Below are 9,496 nucleotides of genomic sequence, written 5' to 3'. Positions count from 1 at the left end.
CTAATGCAAAAACCATGATTACCCTCATATTTAAAATTTGCACTGGGTCTCCTGTTATGATAGCATTGGCCAAATAGCTCAAACAGCATACTTTATTTTTCAGTTTCTGTTGAAACTGGGGCGAGTTTGTGTTTAATTTCCGTCAAGTTTGACTAAAACACGGGCGGGATGGGTATTTTAAAATGGACACAAATTGCCAGAGATTGGATTTTGGAATGTCAAAATCGCAGGTTGCACATAAAATCACTGGCAATTTTAAATTGCTGAAGAAATCGCAGCTTGACACATTTAATCCTTAGCCTTTTGAACATCCATAGAGAAATTCAGGAAAACTGTGATCCGCTGTTTTTGGTACAGCAGAGGACCCTTGGTCCGAGCAAGCCAGAGAATAGCATCCCTGTCCTTAAAATTAAGAATTTTAGTGATAAAGGTACATGGTGGAGCACCTGGCCAGGCTTCCAAGAAGGTTTTCGGCAGATCTACCTCTGCCCTCTCAGAAAGGCCCACAAATCTAACATTGTTGCAGTGGAAGCGCTCTTCAATAGCCGACAGGAGACCACTCCAATTATCAATCTGCTGCTTCATAGGGACAGCAGTATCCTCCAAAGTAGAAATGCTTCTCAGACCCTCAATGTTTCTATATTTCTCTCCCTTATTTTTTGCATATCTTGGCATAGTAGGGACAAGTCCACCTGCACCCCTTCAATTTTGTCAGTCACCCTCTTTTCAGAGGAATTAATATCATGTAGCACCTCCTGTAGAGTAATCGAAGGGACATTAGCAGTTGGAGGCTCAGTCGTAAGCCTGGGTCCCTGTTGAATAGCTATGGCAGCTGAGCGGGGGCAGTGGTAGAAGCCGATCTAGCAAAATGACCCAATCTGTGTTAGCAGTCGCGGCGGCCGCGGGCAGCGCCGCGACTCTCTGTGTCCATGTTAGTTGCGTTGGCCGCGGGCACCGCCGCGACTCTGTGAGTGTTCATCCAGGCATCCCGGCAGTCGCTATGATGACCGGGACGTCACTTCCTGTAGCTTCGTCCCGGTTGCCTGGGCAACAACCGGAACGCTGGGGAGCTTCACGCGCCGGCTGTTTGACAGCTGGCCGGGCGCATGCGCACAGATGATTACAGGGCCAGCCGTTCAAGGCTGGGTTCAGTCAGCCAATCAAGGCTGATTAGAGATCATGGTTACTGCTGGCACTCTGCTTTTCCGATTGGCTGCAGGCTCTGCATGTTCATCATTCTGCAGCTGAGGACACATTCTGGTCTGTGTCCTGATTGGCCATCTGTACTATTTTAGGCAGTGAGGACTGGGCCTCACTGCCGGTTATAGCGTCCTGTTTACAGTTCTGCTGCCTGCTTGTTCTCTCTGTGCTCGGTGTTTAACCTATGATTGACTTCCCGTGTATGACCCTCGCTTGTTCCTGGACCTTGAACTTACGCTTCTGACCCTGACCATTTTCCTGAAACCGGATTCTGCTCCTCCGCCAGTGCCCCTGACCTTTCGCCTGTCCCTGGATTCCGAACCTGTGCTTGTGACCTCTGACCTTGGTTTACACTGTACTTTACGCTGTCTGCTGCCGGCATCTACTCTGCCTGAAACCCATGCTGCTGTCCTCCAATCACTCCATCCCTAAGTTCTCCTTAGCCGGTATACAATTCTCGACCCTCTGTCAGCCTGCGGCCAAGTCTGTCCCCACCTCTAGGGGCTCCAGCGAACACCAGGCTTTCAGAGTAGACTCCGAGTTTTGTTATGCTGGCTGGGGAGTTCCTAGCAGTCCTCCTGCGGGCGTCCCAGCTGTCGCTATGACGACCGGGATGTCACTTCCGGTATCTTCGTCCCGGTTGCCTGGGCAACAACCGGGACGCTGGGGAGCTCCTGACGCCGTGCCCGGCCAGCTGTCAAACAGTCGGGCGCGTGCACACAGGGTGAGACAGGGCCAGCCGTTCAAGGCTGGGTATGATCAGCCAATCAAGGCTGATTAAGGGATTAGTTTACCGCTGGCACTCTGCGTATAGCATTGGCTGCAGGCTCTGCATATTAATTATTCTGCAGCTGGGGACACATTCTAGACTGTGTTCTGATTCGCCATTTGTACTATTTAAGGCAGTGAGGACTGAGCCTCACTGCCGGTTATAGCATTCTGCTCCAGTACTGCTGCCTGCTCCTGTTCCTATCTTTGGTGTTGAAACCTGTGATTGATTACCCTTGTATGACCTTTGCCTGTTCCTGGATTCTGAACCTGTGCTTCTGACCCTGATCTATTGCCTGTCCCTGGATCCTGAACCTGTGCCTGTGACCTTGACCTTTCTGCCTGTACCTGACATACCCTCAGGTGCCCTGTCCAGTCTGCTGGTCTCTGGCCTGCCGCTACTCCATGTGCAATCTCCTATACATGTGTGCTACCGTGTAAGCATAAACTCATACTACTCTGAGCATAAGACCTGGGGGCATCTGAGCACCTGTGAGCATAACCAGTCTCTACGGGAAAGGCGGCTGCAAAAGGTGAAGACCTCTTCTACCTGTTCTATGTGTTAATGCCGCACTGGTGGCCATAACAATATGCCAGAGGTAGTATCAGCAGAATTCTTGCACATAATGTTTGGTGGGCACAGAGGAATCAATTAGACATAGTTAATTGGTGGCACTTCATCAGCAAACAGGGCCACAAAATCAGGATATGTGCTGATAACTCAGTGGTGGAGTGCACAAGCAGAGTATAGCAATAAACAGCAGTCAGTCAGCAGCTTGTTGAATCCAAATATATAAGTATAATAATTTTATAATCACCCTGAGGGACAAATACACAAGTGTCCCTGAAAGCAACAGAGGTGATTTAGAGAATCGTAAACCGATTTTTTAAGGGAAAGACATGCTCCCAGCTGTTTCCAATGCTATTACTATAGTTCAGAGGATATCCAAAATGACAGGGGATTAGGCCAAAAATTATGCAATTTACTGTCACTCTAGCTCATGAGTAGCTACTTCCTGGGAGAGACAGGAGGTCAGGAGGATATTATACTATCTGTAGCATATATATGTAGATAGCTCACAGGCCCCAGCAACCTACTGCTATAGAATCCAATCAGGGGAAAATTCAACACACAATGATGGGTGTGGGCAGAGTCTATGTAACAAATTCTGCATGGCCATAGAGAAAGGTGGAGGCCTCACTTACCTCATATCCTGTAGGTTGAATGGGATCTTTACCACAATGGGCTCCAAGATGGCACCCACAACAACCAGTGATGGAAAGAAGACCCGCGGATCCCAGCCTCAATGTTCGGCTAGCAAATGGAACACCGCAACAACTCACCTCCGACTCAACACACAGAGCAGCTGCAGACAGGATGTCAGAGATATCAGTCTACCAACAAGCCGGTCAGTGATAAAGATAGGCTCACGTTATTTTTATAACTTATTTTTCTGCTTGCGTTCTGATGGACTGTATGTTGCAAATATGAATGTGCGCATCTTTCAGTTTGGCGCTGGAATTTAGAAAGATAATGTTCATATAAATTAAATCAATAAATAGTGCCCTTGAAGTAGTCCAAATCACATGAAAATATCTTCTTTCTTTCTGTACATTCACCAATTCACAATTGAGGCAGCAGTGCCACATGAAAGAGAAAATATATCACATATAATGAAGTAGGTCTGGCACAGTGAGACTTGCACCTTATGAAAAATCTGACCTTCCAAATGTGTGCACTCAGTATATATAACAGTGATGGATCTTCTTGACCCTTAATGGTAATATGCTTACATGTAATTGTGAGAGAATCAGCATTGATATAAAATCTTTCTTATTCCTCCTCTGCTTCGTCAATCAGACTTCCCTCAGGAATGCATGTACACAAAAACATAAAAAAAATACAAAACCATCTACCCTTATAAAATATATTACAATTTATTAAAATTCATAAAAACAATATACATCCCCTTATGAGGTGTTTAATTCAGTCAATATTCATACCAGAGCTATCCATCAAGAGAGCATATCACTCAGCCAGGTTAAAGTTGGTCACACATTACAGGCTGTAATGGTAGATCCTCCAAAGGGTAGATGGTAATCAATGGTCCAAAAAACACTCCTCCATAAACCAGCGCATTTTGGTCTTACAATGAGATCTTTTTCAGGGTGTATTCATTCCATACTTTTATTTATAGCAGCTCCTCTCCAATCAGAAATGTTATACCATAAGTATATAAATGTCCATAATATTGATACACATAATGTTCAATAAGATAATAAACAAACATTCCAAACATCCTATACAAAATATCCCTAATTTGAACAGGTAAATCGATAAACATATGTTCTCCAAACAGACTTTACCATAGTAACCGTTTATGCCATGAGCGGATGTGTGAGAGAAATATATATGTCATACTTGCCAACTTTTGCAATATTAATTTCAGGGGAAAAGTAAAAAGCACTGTGGGCGTGTCCTGATCCGCACAATGGGTGTGTCCTGATACGTGAAATGGGCGTGCCCTGCTCTGTCCAATGGGCGTGCCCTGCAACTATATCTGTTACTTGCATCATTTTGCTGCAAAATTTGTATAATAATATAAAAGTCACCAAATGTGCAGACATATGGGGTGAGTGTGTGTATTTATAATATTGGGCTTTTGTTTTACATATACTATAATGATATCAAAGTGACCAAATGTGCATGCTATGGAGTGAGTTTGTGTATTTATAATATTGGGTTTTTGTTTTACTTATACTATAATACTATAATCAAATCAAAGTGACCAAATGTGCAGGTTTGGTCACTTTGATTTCATTATAGCTTAGTAAAACAAAAGTCTAATAATATAAATGCACACAATCACCCCATATCCTGCACATTTGGTCACTTTGACATCATTAAACTATAAGTAAAACAAAAGCCCAATAATATAAATACACTGTATTTATAATATTGTGCTTTTGTTTTACTTATATTGCAACTTACCCCTTAATTAAATCCGGCCCGCACACTGCCTCTCCTCTCACTGACTCACCAATTACTGCCGCTCAGCTCACTGCCTCTCCTCATTGCCGTGCGAGTCCTGGGTGAGGCTCCATGCTCTGCGATGGCTGGCATTTTCTTGATAGTATCTCTATCAAGGCTCCTTACTGTAAGGAAGCTTGATAGAGATACTTTATTAAATGGTGATAATAAAAGAAAAGGTACAAAGGGTCCACCCAACATAGCGATGGGTGGAGCCAACACTATGTTGGGTGGACCCTTTGTAACTTTTAATAATTTTCATTATAAAATCAGCAATAGGAACATTATTCCTGAAACACTAAGATGTGAAAGGTTTCGATAGGTATTACCTCGAGCATAGGTCTCATGCAGCTTTAACAGAAAAATAGTGTAGTTTTGTTGCTCTGCAGAGCCATACACACCTTGAGATGCCTCTGCCTTTGCATCATACCTGGTTTATGACAAGTCATCAGCGAGTATTTGCACCTGCCCGACAGGCATATATGCGTGTATCTGCAGGTCTGCATGAGCTGCATTTGCATAAACACATCTTTACTATGCTTGGTAAATATTAGAACGTCCTTTCTCTCCCGTGCTCTGCCTCTCCAGGAACAGATGGGTGTAAGTCTGCATAAGTCCATATGTGTCCACCCACTTTCTGGCATGCACAGAGTCTCACTTTGCACCACCCTCACAATATTCAAGACTAGAGATACTTATTAAACTTCCCCTGTGCCTTGGGCTAAGGGCTGTGAGAGAGGATGCTATTAGCTTAGCATGTGCCAATGCATTGTATGTGTTTGTCTGTGTGACAAAGAATGTAGGAGGCAGATGCATCTGTCTTGGTGTATCAGGAACAACAATACTGCTAGAGTCGACTGGTTATTATTTAAGTTGTGACCTATTCTTGGTGAGTATGTCAAGAATTAGCAACCCAAATAATATTTAGCAAATAATGGTTCTGTGATCAGAAACAGACGATTCATAACTGGGAATTTTGAGTTTGTCACTTATAGAGTAAGAGGCAATCAACAAACAGCTAAATACAATATTGCTGCTAAACTAGGCACAACTCATCATACCATAATACAGATGGGACTTGCAGCTTATGCTTCCCACACCATACTCTTGAAGCTTTTTCTAACAAAAGACCACAAGAAAGGTGTACATGATAATTTTAAACTATTCATTTTTTTCTGTGAAGGTCTTCATACAGCTAGAAGCCTTTATCCATAAGAATTTTTTTTTTCTTTCTTAAATTGTTTAATATTAAAAGCTGTTACTTCAAAACTTCTCATATTACTTTAAAGATATCATTGTTACATGGCTCCACAACCATGTTCTGTCAGTATAAAGGTGGACAAAACAATAGAGAGCCAATCAAAATGCAGTTATGAAAAAGTGTTCCAAAAGTTTAACATAAAACCCAAAATGTTAAACATCTTAAACATCCACTGCAAAACAAATATGCCTTACAAAATGATGCCCATTAATCCCACAATAGTAAGAGAAATATTAAAGCAATTAAAAAACAAAACCTTTGATAAAATTATTAAACACAGAAAGGTTAATCATTCTATTATATAGGCCATAGCATTTGTGGATGGGGGCTAGAGGCTGCATTCCAGGGTCTAGACAGATACCTTGTCACGAAACTCAGGAATATTCAGCTTACTGGTTTCAGCACTACTCATCAAAGAGGCGCGGAGTCTAACGTGTCCCAGGTCTTCGCCAGGAACCCCCGCAAGGAAGTATGGTCTTTGCTGCGTGAGACACGCAGGTCGCGGTCCTCAGAGGGAGCAACCAGTGAAGCGAAAGGATGGAAGAAGTGTCAGGCGGTCCGCGTCAAGCCGAGAGATCAGGAGATGCCAGTGGGAGAATCTGTATTCGTAGTCAAGAACTTAGCCGGGTCAAATATCAGGAGTGCAGGAGATAGCAGAATGGTCAAACGTAGCCTGGGTCAATTCACGAGGAGCACAGAAGCAGGGATAGTCAGGATAAGCCGGGTCATACACAAAAGCACCAAGATTAGAACACACTGGAACGCTGGAGATCAGGGACCTAATACTCTGGCACCCACTGGGTGTCAGAGCTGCCTATAAATAGCATAGGGGGGCAGGGCTACCTATTGGCGGTGGTGACGCTGATCACCACCGCCGGAATTAGTGAGTAGCTAGGCAACGGGAAGCGCTGCTGCCGTCTATCCGGAAGTTCCAGGAAGCAGGCATCCGTCCCTGTGTGACGGACACAGCACAGGGACGGCGCCTGACATACCTTAGTGTCCCACAGCACCGGCATTGTAGAGAAGAGCCACAAACAAGCCAGGAACTAGAAAACGTATTGCAATTATCGTGCTATTGTAGCAGGAGTAGCTCTTCTTTGCATTAGTCTGCCATCCTCCACATATCCAACCTACCCATGAGTGAAATCAGCTTTAAGTATGGAAGCCAATTTACAGCGCCCAGAGTTTATTAGTGATGGGGCATTCCAATCCCAAACATGGAGCTATTAGAGTGGGCTTTCTATGGCATACACTTACAGACACCCTAAGGGGTATGCAATAGACATTGTCAGCATTGTCTCAAAAGAGGATACATCTATTTATATACAAGGCTGCTATCTTCTGCATACCGTCTCCACTTAAGTTCTACAAAATTGCTAAGCCTTGCCCTAGGTGTTTTGAGCAGCAAGACACACAGACTGAGTTACCTATATAGTGTCCTAATGACATAAACCAATTGAAGTGCTGTCTGAGCACACCAAGGAGACATTATGTAGTATTAGAGTGATCGGCAGCAAAAAGGAGTTTTCTTCAGAAACACATATATGAAATCCCCCCTCTAGATATCCTGCATTTTCCCTGTAATTTAGTAATTATTGATTCCTAAAAGGTGTATCTGTGTATGCATGTATGCATGTATGTATGTATGCATACATGTATTATTGTATTGCAATTTTGGGAACATGCCCTTCCTATATTTGGCCTATACTTGCCTACCCTTGCCAGCCTCCACTCAACCTTTCTAGGCAAAAGGAAATTCAAGTCAAAGAACCGCAAAGTTTACATACAGACACATTCATATGCATTTTTTGTGCACATGTACAACACAGAAATAAATATCTTATGCAATAAAATAGACACACTACAAACTATAAATGAGCTTCTACCTGTGTGGAGCATGTATCACATGATTGTATGGGATCCCTTCTGTGCTTGGTTTCTTTTAAAAACATACTGGTAGGTTCATTGGCTTCTGATAAAATTGACCCTAGTGTATGCGCTTCTGTTGTAGGGAATTTAGACTGTAAGCTCCAATGGTGCATGGACTGATGTGGGGGAATTACTATTCTTTGGAAAGAGTCCATCAATATATGATGATGATAATAATAATAATAATAATAATAATAATAATAATAATAATAATAATAATAATGTGTTTCCCATGAGGTTCTTACCTTTGTTAAATCTTCAAATGTGTGCATAGAGTGCTGCATCTTATTCTCTCAGTTATTTATGCACAAGCAGACATATTATTATTACATTTTATTTTATAAAACACTAAAACACTTCGGAGGTCTGTACATTGTGGGAATCATGACTTAAAGCAATTACATACAATGACATGAAACAGAAGGTAAAGATGGCCCTGTCCAAATGAAGTTACAATCTCAGAAGTGTGGGGAACACTTGATGCACATATTCATCTATTACACCTTTGTAAGTCCAAACCTGACATAGCAACATTGTCCATTATGGGTTTGTATTCGCCAAACTTAGGTGTAGTATGTGTATACCAGCTACAGCTTGACTCTAAACTGCGTGTTGTTCACAATTTTGCATTGTACTTGTATATATTTCAGGTTTCAATTACAATCTTACCCAAGGCTGCCAAAGAGTTTCTGGCTTCTATTGACAGTATACTCATAAATCCTGGTGTCAAATAAATAGTTGTCAAAGGTGAAAACCATGATAGCTGGAGTCAAAGATGGATGTGTGTTTGCAGTTAAAATGAATACCTTTTTCTGCAATCGTATGATATACTATATTATGAATAAGGTTAATTAAACCTCTTAACATTCTGATATGAATAGTGTGGCTTTCTATATAATGGTCCGTGTAAGAATGCACTGATGAAAGTATTGAATCCATGGTGTGATGCACTGCAGGTATCATTATATTTACATTAATTGCGTATACACTGGTCATTTTGCTGGTTCTTGATACTTTAATTTAAAGTGAAGTGGCCTAAATATGTTTATTACAGACAGGTAATTCCACTATATTATTTCTCATACAATGACATTGTACAATGTCATTCAATGACATTGAAATATCCTATAAATTGTAATTTAATGCTGTGACATCAATTACATTCACACATAAATAAAACCTTTATGCTTCATATGAAATGCAATCCTTCATAGAGATATTAATCTTCCTCCATCTCAGATGGATTTTTACTAATCAAATGAAAATATTATATTTTAGGATTTTTATAAAGATCAAATAGTCATTAA

The sequence above is a fragment of the Mixophyes fleayi genome, chromosome 3 (assembly GCF_038048845.1).
Source record: "Mixophyes fleayi isolate aMixFle1 chromosome 3, aMixFle1.hap1, whole genome shotgun sequence".
Taxonomy (NCBI): domain Eukaryota; kingdom Metazoa; phylum Chordata; class Amphibia; order Anura; family Limnodynastidae; genus Mixophyes; species Mixophyes fleayi.
This window is presented reverse-complemented; position numbering follows the sequence as displayed.